This window comes from Amblyomma maculatum, chromosome 4 (genome assembly GCF_055883805.1).
Source record: "Amblyomma maculatum isolate TAMU_Amacu chromosome 4, ASM5588380v1, whole genome shotgun sequence".
Taxonomy (NCBI): Eukaryota; Metazoa; Arthropoda; class Arachnida; order Ixodida; family Ixodidae; genus Amblyomma; species Amblyomma maculatum.
The window spans coordinates 173,811,215-173,830,161 of NC_139347.1; the positions used below are offsets into that span (position 1 = coordinate 173,811,215).

At 47.9% G+C, this 18,947-nt stretch overlaps 1 pseudogene; it reads right to left on the bottom strand.

Moving 5' to 3' along the window:
• LOC146193511 (uncharacterized) overlaps positions 1-16,343 on the bottom strand; it is a 61,378-nt pseudogene extending 45,035 nt beyond the window's left edge.
• Positions 16,344-18,947: the final 2,604 nt, after the last annotated feature.

The following is an 18,947-nucleotide window of genomic DNA, read 5'->3' on the forward strand; positions in this document are numbered from 1 at the left end:
ACGACGCCTTTTTGGGACCGGTAAGCGCCAGCAGGTTCGATCAGACCCTGAGCTGAAAGCGCTAGCGGATTTCGTAGAAGGAAAAACAGCTTCCCCTGCTGGTGTTGTCAGGCGACATTTATCATCGTTCCCGTTAAGCAAAGGCCTCTTCGCGAAGACCTTCGTACCCAGCAGGACCGCGCAGCTTCATGTAGTGCCTAAAAACTTCCGGCAGAAAATTCTGCAGGTGGTGCACGATGAGCCCACAACAGGCCATCTCGGATTTGCGCGCACGTTGCATCGAATCCAGGAGAAGTACTACTGGCCATGACTGCCTGCCGAAGTTGCCGGCTACGTGAAGACGTGTCGTGAGTGCCAACGAGGCAAGACGCCGCCGATCAGACCAGCAGCACTACTAAACCCGATTGCGCCCCCAATCCTGTCCTTTCAACAAATTGGGAGAGATCCTCTCGGCCCCTTTCCATCTTCGTCTATGGGCAACTAGTGGATCATCGTGGCCGCTGACTACCTTACCCGTTACGCCGAAGCAAAAGCACTACCAATGGTACCTCGGGAGAAGTCGCCAAATTTTTTTCGAGCAAATGCTCTTGCGACACGGCGCCCCAGAAGTGCTCATCATGCACAGGGAACGGCGTTTACTGATTAGTTGACGCAAGCCATCCTGGAATACTGTCATACAAGCCATCGGCGAACAACTGCGTACCATCCCCATACCAATGGCCATATGGAGCGCCTGAACAAAACGATAGCGGTCATGAGCGCCTGTACATGGACGCTGATCACAAGACTTGGGACGCCATCTTGCCGTACGTGATCTTCGCGTAAAACATGGCAGTCCAGGAGACGACCAGAGCGACCCTGTTTAAGCTTGTGTACGGCAGGGAGCCCGCGACGACGCTCGACGCAATGCTGCCGCAGAGTGAATCCATGTATAGCCATGCATTAAATAGATAAGCCATAAGCTTAACCAATGAATCAACAATAGCACCAGCCAAGTACCAATGCATAGCCATAAGTTAATCAAGGGCAACCATGGCACACCACCAGCCGAACTAGGCGCAGCCAATGGTATTGGTGTCGCAATCTTCCAGGCTTAACCGAGCTAAGCCAACAGCCAACCTATAAAGGGAGGAGTAATGCAGCGGAACCTTCAAAACTGTATTTGTTATTTTGTTAATAGCCGCCGGCATACGGCCTTATCCCTTGATTATGAATGCGTATCAGTTCTGTATTCTTTGTTAATGCTCGATGTCGCGAGTCGCACCTTTATCAGTTTCGTTGTAGCGCAAGATGAGCCGAGATCTGTATCGAAGATTCCGGCCACTCTTGTGTCTTTCTACAATGTTTCAGCTTGTGCTAGTAGCAGTTTGCGGCGTTATCTATATTTTTCTGAGCAGCCTTTAAATTGAGCATTGATGAGTGCGATGGGCATTCTTTGTTCGATGAACGACGAGCACGCCTGTTCCTATCGCCGCCACTGTGTTGCTTAGTTCTTTTGCAGGCCCAAGTCAGCCCAATAAAGAGTTAATTTCAGTACCATCAATCCTGTACCTTCTTTTGGTGTCAACGATCTTGTCACCACCACGTGAAAATATTGCTAAGAGAGGACAACCGGGTGTGGGATTGAATCTCGGCCTCGGCGGCCGCTTTTCACTGGTGGCGAAGTTCAAGACGCCCGTGTTCTGTGCGATATCAGTTCACGTTTATGAACAGCAGGTGGTCGAAATTTACGGCGCCCTCCACTGTCTTGACCCTCATAGCCTGAGTCGCTATGGGACGTTAAACACCAAAAAACAAACCAAACCATCATATTTCAATCACACATCAATCGCTGCTATACCTAACTACTCATTTCTACTTTCCCTCTTAGCTCCATGCGATTGTCTACATTTTTGTATACAAATTTTTTACCTTTCCCAATGGAGCAATCAGCGTCAGTAACGGTGCTGAGGGTTGGATATTGTGTTTCCTTCGCATGTGAGCTTTTACGTCTTGTTCAACAGAAAGTTTCTACTTGCAGAGCTAATTTTGATCCGAAGAGATGATCACCCCTAAATGTCTCCTCAGAAGCGACACTTTTCAGATGAGTTCAGGTTTGCGTCAAACATCGGAGGTTCGAAACGAGATAACGAGATTGACAGCAATACTGTTAACGTTGTCCTTGACAGCCAGCTGTGCTATGCCGACATACAGATGAGCCGAACTCAAGATGTCATGAAATATACACAAACTCCTGTTTTAATGCCGTGGAATATTTGAATAGCTTCACATAGTAGCCCGTGAGTTTAGAGTTAAAGGGAATGCGCAGCACCTATACACTGGATTATATTTTGCCCAAATGCATCTACCATGCATTGTGATAAGTAATCATAGCCTTAAAACCTCAAGGCGTTTCTATTCTAATAAATCTTCCTGATATATATGGGAAGCTGAAAAGGGTATAAAATACATTTCCACAGTTCAGTGCACTGATACGTTGCAGAATATTTTTAATGAAAACGTACTTGACAACTGTACTTCATCCACAAAGCCTAATTTTAGTATTGATCAACTGGATCGAGAGACCTCAAACTCAAGACGACGGACCTCGATGTGAACTTTGCCGAGACTGACGGTACATCTGTATGCTCTCGCCATTCTGGATTAAAAGCCGATCTCTGCCGACACTCTTCCCACTGCCTTCCACGAAATAATTTGGAGAACCCAGAAAATAAAATGCTAGTTTCTGTTTATGAATCCACCGCTTTAGGATTCAATTGAAAAAATAAGGTGCAGTTCCACTCCAAAGTGTTTCCAATATTATATAACAGTTCTAGAAAAGTTATATATATTTCCGCCTTTATTCTCTGAAATATACCTCACCCGCTAGTTCCCGGAAAACCTTTTATAGCGCAGGAAGGTCGGTATTAAATGTAATCAATTCAAGCAAATCAATTCAAATCTTTATTTACATCATCAAGATGTTATGATAGAATAATATCTTTGCTATAGGCTTATCTTTCGATATATTCGATTTCTTACCTGTCCCGCAAATTCAGTAACTCTTATATTTAACTTACCTCGCTCTTCGAGCGGCCGTCGTCAAGACTGCTAAAAAACAGAATTCACGCCACTATCCCTTCCACCCACTAAGTATTTAACCATGAATTTTGTAAAGCTGCAGAACACCTAATTTATTAGAGCCAACGTTTTGCTGCGGGTCTTTGAGATCCGCTACATCGGCTTTCGCACGTGAACGTCCATAGTGCGCTAGATTTGTAACACATTTGTAACACATGTAACACAAGCAGCTAATTACTGCTTTTTTATTTATTCAACTGTAGTAAACGGAAAATACTGCAGGTTAGGACAGGCGACTCTGAACGTCTCTCAATTTGTGTCGCCGTGCTAGGGTAAACCGTATGTTTTAAAACATTGGTCCAACTTAGCTGGGACACCAGGTATTCATATAGTCTTGAGAACGGCTCCTGCCTGCAGAAACATTGACTCAAAACTATAACATATGTAGTCTGGTAATCTTCATCGTTATAGCCACTGACATGCGTCGCGTGCTGGTGCTGTCGAGAACGAAGAAGTTGGTCGTTGTGTTTGCTATTCGGTACGCCAGACGCTCCGCTGCGAGTTCATTCTGAGCAGCTGAATCCATCTGTGTCGACTGAATAAACACACCGCTACAATTGATGCAGGTGCTGCTGGGTACGTTCCCGTCCACCCTGGAACTAAGAAGCCGCACATTGCCATCTGCGTCCACCATGCCGCATGATACTGCCTCGACATCGCCGCCCCTCCGAACTATTGTCCTGTGTTCTGAAGCTCTACAGCAGCGTGATCCATGCCTTTTCAGTGGCACGGCAGATCAAGACGTCGACGATTGGGTGCAAGCGTACGAGCGTGCCAGTAGTTACAGCAGATGGGACGACGCTATCAAACTAAGTAACGTAAACCTTTATCTGATACACGATGCGAACCTCTGGTTTCGCAACCAGGCGGCAGACCTGCCATCTTGGTCTGCATTTAGGAAGAATTTTGTTGAAGTGCTCGACCATCCTGCAGTTCGCAAGCTCCGAGCCGAACAACGGTGGCGCGAGCGCACTGAGCATACCCAAGAGTCGTTCACCAGTTATATAGAAGACATCGTTGACCTACGGAAACGTGTCGACCCCCTAATGTCCGATGCGGATAAGATCGAAAACATCCTGACAGGCATCCCTGAGGACGCGTGCCAGATGCTCTGGGCGAAAAGTCCTGCCACGGTCATTGACGTGATCAAACATTTCCAGAGCTACGATGAGCTTCGTAAAAAGCGCGCTTCTACCCGGCGATCCGGTGTTACAGATGACGCCATCTCTACACTAGCACTGGGCGGTTCTGCTCCATCAGAGGACAGATCTTTGCTTAAACAAATCAAAGCCTTCATTCGAGAAGAGGTCGCCCGCCAGCTATCACTGGTCCCTCAGTAACATGATACTGGCCGCCTCGTTCCTGACATGGCTCCCTCTTTGGCCCCTACCATACGGCGTGCCGTGCCAGATCACATCGCTGATGTCCTCCCGTCCAGCTCCATGCTCCTTCCCAGTCCTGTGCTGCCGCCCAGCCTCATGCCGGTGCAAGTAACGGCACCACTTACTTACGCCCAAGTTGCAGCCAGGCAGCTACTGCCATCAGCAATTCTTTCCTACCAGGCCGCTCCTTTCAACCTTCCCTCGCCTTTGCCTGAGTCTGCATTGAATGTCCCTATTCCAAGGGTACGCCAGCGCCCTACGAACCCTTGGCGTACCGCGGACAACCGGCCAATCTGCTACTCTTGCGGGCGGCCGGGCCATGTCGTACGCCTTTGCCGCCAACGCCTTCCACCTTCTTGACCTGACCTCAGGAACTACTCCTGCGATACGGACCAGCCCTTGACGAAAACTCCTCCTGATTCCTACTTTATATCTCTCGACAATCAAACGTATACCACTCGCCGATCATCTTCCCCTCGTCACCGTTCCAGGCCCCTTTTCTCCGACTTTCTATCGGCGCGGTTGAGGGAAATTAAAAGTCGCAGTTCCCGAGGCAAGAACTGCGCATAGTTCGAACTCTGCAAGTCCTCCGTGTTCTCCCGCTAACTTAATAAGTGTTTGTCGACGGCGTTGCGATACTCGCTCTTGTCGACACGGGCGCTGCCGTATCCGTGACCGTCATCAGTAAAGCTCTTTGCCGTCGTCTTCGTATAGCGACAACCGCGCTTTCCGACTTTTCGCTTCGCACCGCCTATTCACAGCGCATTCATCACTCAGCGGCGTACACGGCCCGTGTTCTCATCGAAGGCGGCTTATACACCATTGCGATTATTGTACTGTCTCACTGCCCACACGACATCATCCTGGGCTACGATTCCCTTTCTACTCATCGTGCCGTGCGGCCGCAGTCAATAGACTGCGCCCGCGCGGAAGTTTCCTTTTTTCCTCTTTGGAATACCATCTTGTGTGACGTCCCTACCCGGTCTGCAAAACTCCGTGTCGCCGAAGATACCGACATTCCTCCATTTTCTGCTGCCCTCGTTCCACTCTCCTGTGAAAGCGTTACTACTTAGACTGTCTTCTTCACGTCTTCGATGCCGCTTCACGCAATCCCTGCCTCCTGCTTCAAATTGCCCTTCTCAAGTCTCGAACCCATTTTGTTGCCCGTCCGTCCTGCTACACGATGAGGGATCGGTCATATTGAAGAACTTCCCCCCGCACTTGCAAATACCCCTCCTGCCACGCCTACTTCATACAACATTAATGTCCTCAGGTCTTGCGGTATAGCGACCGCTTCGACACCCCGCGATATTTTTCAGCCGGCTATTGAAGGGGATCTTGCGCTCACGCAAAGCGATCAACTCACTGCCCTCCTACAGAGCTTCACTTTTTCCTTCGACCTTCCTCACACTGCTCTGGGTCGGACGTCTGTCTTTACGCACAAAATCGACACTGCTTTAATTGTACCTTTGCGACAGCATCCTCCTTATCACGTGTTGACGTCTGAGCGCCAAGTCATTGCTGATAACATGGATGATATGATTCGCCAGGGCATCATATAGCCATCTAACAGTCCATGGGCTTCTCCAGTTGTTTCGAGCACTAGAAAAGATGGTTCCATTCGGTTCTGCTTAGATTACCGTAGGCTAAATACGATCACGCGCAAAGACGTCTATCCTCTGCCACGAATCGACGACGCCTTGGACTGTTTACAGAGAACAAAGTATTTCTCCTCTTTGGATTTGCCTCTAGCTACTCGCAAGTGGCGATGGCTGCGGATGGCCGCTCACAAACTGCCTTTATAACACGAAATGGCTTATACAAAGTCAACGTTATGCCCTTTGGCCTTTGCAATGCACCAGCTACTTTCGAGCACCTGATGGACACTGTTCTTCGTGGACGCAAATGGCAGACCTGTCTTTGTAATCTGAATGGCATCGTAGCTTTTTGTACTGACTTTTCCTCTCATCTCTCCGCCTGAAGCATGTCCTCACGTATCTCGCTGACGCTGGGCTTCAGTTGCATTTGAAGAAGTGCCACTTTGCCGCCCGAAAACTCGCAATTTTAGGCCACGTAGTTTCTAAGGACGGCATATTTCCAGACCCAAGCTCCGGAGCTTTAGAGGCCTCTGCTCCTACTTTCGACGTTTCATCTTGAACTTCACCTCTATGATCTCTCCTCTGACCCATCTCCTTGCCGGCAGTTCCGACCTTTCAGCCTGGACTCCATCCTGCGATAAAGCCTTCGACAATTTACGTCGCCTTTTGGTTTCGCCTCCCATGCTACGCCAATTTATTCGTATTGGGCCAGCGGTATTGGGCTCGGTCCTGTCCTCATCCAGCATAAGCTTGGTTTGAACGAGTAGGTGGTGGCATACGCCAGCCGAACATTGACGAAAGCAGTGTCTAAATATTCATTACCACAAAGAGAATGTTTGGCCATTATTTTGGCCATTTGGAAATTTCGTTCCTATGTGAATGGCCGACCGTTCTATGCGTGACCGATCACCACACATTGTGCTGGCTCACCTCTCTGAAATACCAATCCGGCCGCCTTGTGCTGGCTGGCATCTCTGAAAAACCCATTCGGCCGCCTTGCTTGCTAGGCTCTTCGTCTCCAGGAACATAACATCCATGTCATTTATCACTCAGGCTTGAAGCATACGGATGGGGACGCTCTTTCCCGCTCGCCTTCGCCTAGTGGTTGCTCGTCTGACCACGTCTGTGCTTACGATTTCTCGACCACCGAGCAGCGGAACGACCCGTGGATTAGTACACTTTAAAACTTTCTTTCAAGTCCGCCTCCCGGTCGTTCATCTAGAGCACTAGACCGGCAAGCCCATCACTTCTCCATTCGCGACGGTCTCCTCTATCGCCGTAATTATTTGCTGGACGGACGGAAATGGCTTTTTGTCATCCCACGTAATCTCCGCGCCGACATTTGTACTGCGTTCCATAGTGACCCACGGCGCGCCCACGGTGGCGTATTGAAGACATACAAGCGCCTCCGCCTGCGATTTTACTGGCGTGGAAATTGTCACTTTGTACGACATTTCGTGCGCACTTGCGAATCTTCTCAACGTTGAAAAACTCCTCAGAAGTCGCCTGTTTCGTTGAAGCTGTTTCCTTTCCCGGCTCGTCCGTTTGACCACGTTTGCATAGATGTCTATGGCCCTCTTCCTACTACTCCCGCTGGAAACTGATGGATTATCGTGGCAGTAGACCATTGAAGTAGGATGGACAGTTGGGCGAGTTGGTAGAATTGCATAGTGGGTAGAACAGCGCGAAGAGACGAAACACACAAGAAGAGAAGCACAACAGCCGAGCGCTCGTCTCTTGTGCTTCTCTTCTTGTGTGTTTCGTCTCTTCACACTTTTCCACCCACTATGCAATAGACCATCCTACTCACAACACTGAAACATTACCGTTACCCTCTACCTCCACACGAGGCGTCGCTTTGTTTCTTCTCAAGAGCATAAGTCTTCGTCACTGGACTCCCAAGAAACTACTCAGCGACCGTGGACGCGTTTTCTTGCCCGACACTGAACAGGCCCTCCTGAAAGTATGTAGCATCATTCAGCGCACAGCTATTTCTTACCACACTTAGACGAATGGCCTGACAGATTGCCTCAACCATACTCAGAGTAACTTGCTGACCATGTACACGAACTACGCTCATTCAGAATGGTACCAGGTTCTTCCCTTCGTAACCTACGCGTACAACACTGCGACACAGAGCACCACTAGATTCTCTCCCTTCTTTCCTCTTTACGGGCGCGAACCAACCTGCACAATGGACACGCTTCTTCCCTACCGCCCTGATGTTTCTGAATCAACGCCATTCTCGGACGCCGCCCAGTACGCAGAATACCGTCAGCTTGCTCGTTCTCTTATAAAGGAAAACCAGGGGCAACAAAAACACCAACGTGACACTGGCGAGGCTGCTTCAAATGAACCCAACTCCCTGGAGTGCCTTTGGGTTCCTGCAACAACCGTCGGCCTTTCAAAGAAGCTTCTTGCTCGATATCACGGGCCATACCTAGTCCTTCAAAAAACATACCCTGTCAACTACGTAGTTGTGCCCGTTACGCCCTCTGCGAACTTGCGTCGCCGTGGACGCGAAAAAGTAATATGGACCGAATCAAGCTCTACTACGATTTGTCTGTCCTTTCGGCTTGATGAGCCGCCAGGATGGCTCCTTCTCTACCCGGGGGAAAACTGTAGTGAGGTAATATTCATCTTTATAACCACTGACATGCGTCGCGTGCTAGCGCTTTCGAGTTTGAAGAAGTTAGTCGTTATCTACGCAGTCGTGCCTTTGCTACCGCGCTGCAAGGTGACGCTATATAACCAACTGCTCCGCCACCAACAACGTGCCACGCTGCGCTTTGTCAACAAGATCCTGCCATTTTAATTTTCACGGACGACTATGATGTGGGGAATTGGCTGTCCTCCTACGACCGGGTGAGTGCTCACAACCGGTGGGACGACGTCATGAATCTGACAAATGTCGTTTTCTACTTGGCGGATGTGGCGAATCTGTGGTTCAAAAACCACGAATCGGACGTCGTCGCCTAGTCCGCTTTCAAGACATCCTTTAATAACATCCTCGGACGTCCAGCCGTGCGCATACTTCGCGCTGAGCAGTGTGTTTCGTCCGCGTCGCCGCTCGGTGTCTCCCATGCACCGTCGTTCAACTCCGCCGCAGGAAAACTAGTGATCGTAGTTCCGAAGGCAAGAACTGTGTTTTCGACGGAAGATCTAAGCCCTCAATTTTCGCCGCCGAATTTGATAAATGTTTGCGTGTAGGACATCGATGTTCTTGCCCTTTTTCACACCGGGGCTGCTGTGCCCGTGCTAAACAAAAAATGGTGCTGCCAGATGTGCAAAGTGACGACGCCGCTCTATGGTTTTTTTTATTTTGCGCCGCCGATTCCGAGCTCATATACCCTGCGGCCGCCTGTACAGCGAGAGTTCGTATTCAGGTCGCTCTCTACATATTGAATTCATCGTCCTTTCACCGTGCTCTCACGACTTGTCTGGGACTTTCTATCCCAACATCACACCGTTATCGACTGCACTCGTGCATAATTAGCACTGTTTTCCCCCTGTGATGCTACGACGACGACACCGTTACTACCTGCGCACAGCTCACTGTGGCTGATGATGTTTCAATCTCGCCATATTCTGGCAATCTTCAGTCTGTTTTGCCGTATTCTATTTCCAACGAATCGGACTTTCCAACGAATCTTCGCGCCTTCCGACGGTTTGACGTGTCGCCACTGTCTACCACTGCCGTTTGCTGTGCTTACTGTTGAAGCGGGCTGTAGCGCCATCAACAATCCATTCAACTGCACGTTCTCTTTTCTTCGTGGTGAATGTCGGGACACGTTCAGCCTTTTGCCTCGATGCTGAAATGTGACTGACAACTGTGATGGTAACCTTTGCAATATACCGGTTGCGGCGCTTACTTCTATACTTCTGCTGATTCATCTCCACTAGACACCTTCACCAGCTCTATTGACAATAAGCTCACGCCGACTCAACAGTCCCAGCTTCTTGCCATGCTTGACCAGTTCCATGCCTCCTTTGGTTTGTCACATCGTACTTTAGGTCGCAGAAAGTGAAGTGGAACTCAAGAGACTTCTGATGCGCGTACAAGAAGAAAGTAGGAATTTTGAGCTTAAACTGAACAATTAAAAGACAAAGATCATGGCGTCGTGCCCCATCAAGTCCTGGAGCATCAAGGGACAAGATGTAGAAGCTGTGACAGAAGACTTGCTTGTGCTGTTTGTACGACATTGCTGTTTTCTCACCGGATTTATTGACGCATTTCGCTCGATAGAATCATGTCGCAATACATTACTGTAGCTGGCCTCCAACCAAATTTATAGACATGTCACTTTGCCGCACGGAAAGTGACAATTTTGGGCCATGTCCTTTCTAAAGATGGTGTGTTCCCCGACCCAGCTAAACATCGTGCTGTCACTGCCTTCCCAAAACCATCGACGATGAAGTAACTCCAAAATTTTATAGGCATCTGCTCGTATTTCCGATGCTTCACCCGCAATTTCGCTTTCATCACCGCGCCATTGATAACCCTCCTTCGTGGAAGCAACGACCTCTCCGGCTGGTGTTCTGCCTGTGACGAGTCCTTTAGTAGACTGCGGTGATTGGTTACCTAGGCGCCCATATTGCGGCATCTTGATTGATGGTCCTACTGAGATCCACACGGATGTAAGCAGCACAGGTATCGGTGATATTCTAGCGCAACGCAAACCTGGATGTGCTGACTATGCTGTCAACCTACGCAAGCCACGCCTTGACGCAGCTGGAGCTAAACTACTCACTTACTGAGGAGCATCTAGTAATAGTTTGGACAATAAGAAAATTGCGCCCTTATGTGTAAGGCCGGCCCTTCGAAGTCGTTACGGACCACCATTCTCTGTGTTGGCTCTCCTCTATTCAGGATCTCACTGACAGCCTCGCTCGCTGGGCATTACGGCTTTAAGAATATGGTATTCGTCTTGTGTATGGATCTTGAAGGAAGCGTAACTACGCCGATGCACAGTCTCGCTCTCCGATTTCCTGAAAGTGTTTCCGATTCCCCCTCCCCGACTGCACTTTCTTGCTTTGAGAAACATGGCAGTCGAGCAGCCCAGAGATCCATGGATCGCCTCCCTTCTCGCTTTCCTTTCGGCCCTTCGCCCACTACGAAGTCTCGTCAAATTCGCCGCCTAGCTTCTCAATCAACAAATCGTGATGGTCTGTTATACCACCGAAATTATTTTGCTTCCGGCCACAAATGGTTACGCGTCATTCTTCAGCATTTGCGTTCCGAAACCTGCGCCTCATTTCCCACTAGCCCGCAAGCCGCTCACGCTGGCACATTCAAGACTTATACTCGGCTTCGCTTGCGTTTCTATTGGCGCCGAATGTACACGTACGTCTGCAAGTTCGTTCGCTGATGCCTTGATTATCAACGCCGCAAAGTCGCCCATCGCCATTCCACTGGCTCCATGTAGCCTCTTCCAAGCCCATCAAGTCCTTTCGACCGAGTAGGCACTGACCTCTACGGCCCGCTTCCGTACACTGCAACCGCAAGCCGTTGGGTCATTGTAGCGGTAGATGATCTCACCCCTATGCCGAAACCGCTAATCTACCTGCCGCTACGGCACACGATGTTGCTGCCTTCATCTTACACCACTTCATCCTTCGTCACGGAGCGCTCCAGAAACTGCTGAGCGGCTGTGGTAGTGTGTTTTTATCTGAAGTAGTTTCATCCCTCCTGCAGCAGTGTAACATAGCCCCTCACGCTATACGACCTACCACCCGCAGACTAATGGTCTGGCTGAAAGATTCAACCGAACCTTAGTCGGCATGTTGCCGATGTACGTAGCGGCCGACCATTCCAACTGGGACACATGGCTACCCTTCGTCACGTATGCATTAAACTTCGCTACGAAGACCACTACGAGATTCTCGCCATTTTTCCTATTATATGGACATGAGCTATCTTCACCACTCGATACCATACTCCCTTACCGGCCCGAGTCTTCTGAAGCCACCACCGTGTCTGAAGCATCGAGATACGCGGAGGAGTGCAGGAAGCTCGCCCGTTCACTGACGTCTTTAGACCAGGGCCTACAGAAAATTCGTTTTGACTCAGTCAACGCCGCCAATAGCTTTCTTCCGAAAAGCCGGTGTTAAGCTACGTGTGCCTTGTAGTAAATCACCTGGCCTCTCCACCACGCTACTGCCAAGATACGACGGACCCTACCACGCCCTTGAGCGCACCTCACCCGTCACGACTTCTCCAGACCTTCGACGACATGGGCGACCATGTTTCTCGGCTTAATCCCTACTACGACCCAGACGTACTGTTGTCCCCTTAGGTCGCCAGGATGGCTCCCTGTTCACCTGGGGCTGAATGTAAAGAAGATGATGGCCTGGCGTCAGCGCATCGGCACGAGACGCGAGCAATAGCTGTTTGAGCCAGCGCCTACCTGCAAGCCTCGACATAGCCCTAGCAAACAAGCTCGCTTTACAACAAAGCTTGTTATATTGATTGATTGATTGATTGAATGTCATTTATTGAATGGGAAGGCTCATGGCCATGGATGGGGATAAATGGCAGTAGACAGAATCTTCATTGTTTAAGTCGTCACTCAAATCGCATTGCTCTAATCAGGCAACTAAGCGAGCCATACTTGATTCGTTATATATATATATATATATTTAACGTACTTGGCCGCTTAAAAATAATAGAGCGAAGGGTACGCTTCATTTAAAGAAACATTTTATTAGACTCGACGTTTCGATCGGAGACCGATCTTTCTCAAGAGTGAATCTTCTTGGATAGTGTTGCGGCTTTTTAAGCATTTGGAAATAGACCACACCTGGGTAGGAAAACAAAACGTGGGAGACAGAGGAAAGAGACAGATACAGTAGGGAAGGATGATGTCCAGGTGTGCCATCGCAGGTCCATCGCAGGTGCTGGACAGGCCTGTCGAACTGCGCTGACCGGATGCATAGTCTCTGCTGCGAAAGAATGCGGGCTATTTTCACTCTTCCTGGCCACGACGGCCGAAGAGTGGGAGTAGGGAAAAAAAAGGGGGGGGGGGGATGGAGGTGGATAAGGAAAGGTGTTAGCTTAGAAAAAAAAATGTCGGAAGCAAGCGAAAGAAAACAAAAAGGGGGGAGGGCGGTAGGAGGTAAGTGGCTCTGACAAGACCAGAACACACCAACACTTTGGTATTCAAAAAAGGTGATGACCTCAGACGACTTGGCCAGGTGTGCACATTTCCTGTGTTCGTGACATCGGAAGAGAGGACAGGACCCCGTGGTTTTCGTTTAAGCCCTGTTGTAGAGTATTAAATTTAAAAATGAAATATGATTCTCGTTGTTCGCGCTCACGAGTGTTTTTGAAGCCATTCTGTAATATTGTGACTTTAAGATTATCGAACTCATGTCCCTCCTTGCGAAGGTGCTTCGAAAGGGGGAGGTTGGGAAGGGTTTGAGGGTGCGAGCGGCGGTTATTAAATCTCAATCGGAAGGAATTATCTGTTTGGCCAATGTACTGCATACCACAGTCACCACACTCGAGCATGTAAACAACATTGCTAGAATCGCAATTTAAATCTTCTCGTATAAAAAGTTTGAAATTTGAGTGGGTGCTTTTAGCTAGTGCTGTGAATTGCATGTGTTTACAGATTTGACATCGGCTTTTTCCGCATGACGTGCAACACAAAGGTCTCGGTTTATTGACAGTTGAGTGGACAACGTGGTTTTGTAAATTCTTTGGTCTTCTGTATGTTACCTGAGGAGCAGTCGAGAATATTTTGGAAAGTCGTTGACTTTGTTCTATGATATTGAAATGTTTTTTAAGGATTTTGTTAATATTTGGGATATTGTCTGCGAAGGTTAGAATGAGATTACCGTGTTGTGGTGTTGGCTGTGATTCCGCAAGGGTGTGATGACGATTACTAATTTCAGCCTTTTTTATGGCATCTTCGATGATAGAGGGCGGGTAGTGTTGTTTCTCTAGTGTTACTCGCGTGCGATTAGCAGTTTCTTGAAAATCTATGGATTTTGAGCAAATACGTCTGAATCTGATAGCTTGCGAGTATGGGATTGAAGTCTTGCAGTGGCGTGGATGGCAGCTTTTGAAGTGAAGGTATTGTTGTCTGTCTGTGGGTTTTTTGTAAACGCTAGTGATTAATGCGCCCCCTTCAACTCGAACCAGAACATCTAAGAAGTTGATTTTACTAGTTGAGTAGGTGTGTGTGAAAGAGATGCTAGGGTGTATGTTGTTGAATGAGGCGATAAACTTTACGAATTCGTCCTCTGTTTCGGTCCAAATCATGAATATGTCATCCAGAAAGCGTTTGTAAAAAATTGGTTTGATTGCACATGAGGACAGAAAGTCGGACTCAATTTTGCTCATAAATATGTTTGCGTAATTTGGAGCCATTTTGGTGCCCATAGCTGTACCACTAGTTTGAAGATAGTATGAGTTGTTGAATTCAAAAGTGTTAAGTTTAAGGACCAGATTGGCTAGTGTCTCGATGGTACTTGGACTAGGAGAGTCTAAAATTTTATATTTCTCGTATGCTCCGATCATGGCCTGGATTCCGTCGTCATGTGGGATGTTAGTGTAAAGTGACACCACGTCAAGGGTGACTAGAAAATCGCCATGAGGGAAGGTAATATTGGATAATTCTCTCAGGAAATGATTGGTGTCGCGTATGTAAGATGGATGTTTCGGAGGTATGTGTTTGATTAGGGAATCGATATAATCTGAAATTGGCTCTGTGAGTGTGCCGATACCGGAAACAATAGGTCGCCCTGGATAATTCTCTTTGTGTATTTTCGGGAGCATATAGAAGCGCCCCGCTGAGACATTTTTTGGCGTCAGTGCCTTACTTACACGTAGGGGTAATTCACCTTCATCGGTTAGTTTAGTCAGAGTTTTTCCTATGATGCTCCGGTGTTCAGCGGTGGGGTTCGATGAGAGTTTCTTATAGAATTTTGGGTTGTTGAGTTGACGGTTGCCCTCCTGAATGTAATCGTCTTTGTCTAAAATGACTATACCTCCACCTTTGTCGGCGGGTTTAATAACAATGTCAGTTCGTTTGCCGAGTGAGCCTAATGCATTACGTTCTTTCCTTGTGAGGTTAGGTGGGCCAGATCTGCGTGTCCCAAAGGCCTGAAGAATATCCCCTTGTACTGCTTTTATATACATGTCAAGATATTTTTCCCTACCAGGTTTGGGCGTCCACGGCCTGAAGAATATCCCCTTGTACTGCTTTTATATACATGTCAAGATATTTTTTCCTACCAGGTTTGGGCGTCCACGGTTCCTGAGGTCGGGGGAAGTGCGGATTACTCGAGTTTGGTTTATCGAAAAAGTATCCACGTAGTCTAAGATTTCGAGAAAAGTTATCCAGATCTTTGAATAATTGAAATTCATTATACTTTCTATTACTTGGACAGAATTTTAGGCCGCATGACAAAAGGGACTTTTCATCGGAGGTGAGTTGAGAGTTTGAGAGGTTAATCATAATTTCTGGAAGGTGTGGTTCCTCGGGTGTTTGGTCTAATGTGGTTAGGTGTTCGGTTACGGTTTTGAGGTTCTCGTTGGATGGGTGTATGTGGCTCTGGTTGTATTTCTTTTGTAGGATCTATGTTTACATCAACAATTATGTTATCCCGGGAGAACTTTTTAAGTTTCTTTGTCCAAATTTGCTCAATTTTGCAAGACTGGAAGACCTCAAGCTCGGTTGCCTGTGATGTTGAAAGCAACATGTTGTGACGCGCCCGCCTCTCCTCGAAGTTTAATGATGCCAACGTTTGTTCGAAGTGCTCAATTGTTATTTTCAAAAGTTTAAAAGATGCCCCGAGTAGTTCTTTGGTCCATGCTAGTCGATGGGATTCCGAAAGGTTATTCATCGATGGGGTTAGAGATAGAGTAAGTCCTCTCGGTACAATTTCCGATTTCAGATATATTCGAAGGGATTTTACGTGGAGCTCGTGCCTGATTCTTTTGCTAATATTTTTCTTAACTTTAAAAATTTCGAGAGTGTGTGTCATCGCCAGAAGGAGAATTGGTGGGCGCGTGAGCCTGGTCGGCCTGTCAGTATTGCTTCAGCCGTTGGGCTGAGCCACAGCGTCGTCTGAGGTCATACCTTTGTTTCGGCGTGGTCGCTTCATCCCCGAAGCACTGCATGGTGACTGATGCTTCCTGGGATCCAAGTGCCGGCTCCATTGGTGCCGACATTGGAGCCATCAGTGGTCCCGGGGTTTTCGGCGTGGCAGCCGGCGACGTGTCGCCCTTCCCCATGGGCGTCGGCAGTAGGGACGGGCAGTTCGATGTAGAGCTTGGGTGCCGGAGTGTGGTGTCTCGTGCTGCAACACTTTGTTTCGGTGTAGCGGCGCCCTCTGGACGGTCGTTTTCATTGGAAGGAGGCTGTTGGTGTCCCGTTGGTGTACCGTCCAGAGAGCGCCGCTACACCGAAACAAAGTGTTGCAGCACGAGACACCACACTCCGGCACCCAAGCTCTACATCGAACTGCCCGTCCCTACTGCCGACGCCCATGGGGAAGGGCGACACGTCGCCGGCTGCCACGCCGAAAACCCCGGGACCACGGATGGCTCCAATGTCGGCACCAATGGAGCCGGCACTTGGATCCCAGCAAGCATCAGTCACCATGCAGTGCTTCGGGGATGAAGCCACCACGCCAAAACAAAGGTATGACCTCAGACGACGCTGTGGCTCAGCCCAACGGCTGAAGCAATACTGACAGGCCGACCAGGCTCAGGCGCCCACCAATTCTCCTTCTGGCGATGACATACACTCTCGAAATTTTTTAAAGTTAAGAAAAATAATAGACAAAATAATCAGGCACGAGCTCCACGTAAAATCCCTTCGAATATATCTGAAATCGGAAATTGTACCGAGAGGACTTACTCTATCTCTGACCCCATCGATGAATAACCTTTCGGAATCCCATCGACTAGCATGGACCAAAGAACTACTCGGGGCGTCTTTTAAACTTTTGAAAATAACAATTGAGCACTTCGAACAAACGTTGGCATCATTAAACTTCGAGGAGAGGCGGGCGCGTCACAACATGTTGCTTTCAACATCACAGGCAACCGAGCTTGAGGTCTTCCAGTCTTGCAAAATTGAGCAAATTTGGACAAAGAAACTTAAAAAGCTCTCCCGGGATAACATAATTGTCGATGCAAACATAGACCCTACAAAAGAAATACAAACAGGGAGCCATATACACCCATCCAACGAGAACCTCAAAACCGTAACCGAACACCTAACCACATCAGACCAAACACCCGAGGAACCACACCTTCCAGAAATTAAGATTAACCTCTCAAACTCTCAACTAACCTCCGATGAAAAGTCCCTTTTGTCACGCGGCCTAAAATTCTGTCCAAGTAATAGAAAGTATAATGAATTTCAATTATTCAAAGATCTGGATAACTTTTCTCGAAATCTTACACTACGTGAATACTTTTTCGATAAACCAAACTCGAGTAATCCGCACTTCCCCCGACCTCAGGAACCGTGGACGCCCAAACCTGGTAGGGAAAAATATCTTGACATGTATATAAAAGCAGTACAAGGGGATATTCTTCAGGCCTTTGGGACACGCAGATTTGGCCCACCTAACCTCACAAGGAAAGAACGTAATGCTCACTCGGCAAACGAACTGACATTGTTATTAAACCCGCCGACAAAGGTGGAGGTATAGTCATTTTAGACAAAGACGATTACATTCAGGAGGGCAACCGTCAACTCAATAACCCAAAATTCTATAGGAAACTCTCATCGAACCCCACCGCTGAACACCGGAGCATCATAGGAAAAACTCTGACTAAACTAACCGATAAAGGTGAATTACCCCTACGTGTAAGTAAGGCACTGACGCCAAAAAATGTCTCAGCGGGGCGCTTCTATATGCTCCCGAAAATACACAAAGAGAATTATCCAGGGCGACCTATTGTTTTTGGTATCGGCACACTCACAGAGCCAATTTCAGATTATATCGATTCCCTAATCAAACACATACCTCCGAAACATCCATCTTACATACGCGACACCAATCATTTCCTGAGAGAATTATCCAATATTACCTTCCCTCATGGCGCTTTTCTAGTCACCCTTGACGTGGTGTCACTTTACACTAACATCCCACATGACGACGGAATCCAGGCCATGTTCGGAGCATACGAGAAATATAAAATTTTAGACTCTCCTAGTCCAAGTACTATCGAGACACTAGCCAATCTGGTCCTTAAACTTAACACTTTTGAATTCAACAACTCATACTATCTTCAAACTAGTGGTACAGCTATGGGCACCAAAATGGCTCCAAATTACGCAAACATATTTATGAGCAAAATTGAGTCCGACTTTCTGTCCTCATGTGCAATCAAACCAATTTTTTACAAACGCTTTCTGGATGACATATTCATGATTTGGACCGAAACAGAGGACGAACTCGTAAAGTTTATCGCCTCATTCAACAACATACACCCTAGCATCTCTTTCACACAGACCTACTCAACTAGTAAAATCAACTTCTTAGATGTTCTGGTTCGAGTTGAAGGGGGCGCACTAATCAACAGCGTTTACAAAAAACCCACAGACAGACCACAATACCTTCACTTCAAAAGCTGCCATCCACGCCACTGCAAGACTTCAATCCCATACTCGCAAGCTATCAGATTCAAACGTATTTGCTCAAAATCCATAGATTTTCAAGAAACTGCTAATCGCATGCGTGTAACACTAGAGAAACAACACTACCCGCCCTCTATCATCGAAGATGCCATAAAAAAGGCTGAAATAAGTAATCGTCATCACACCCTTGCGGAATCACAGCCAACACCACAACACTGTAATCTCATTCGAACCTTCGCAGA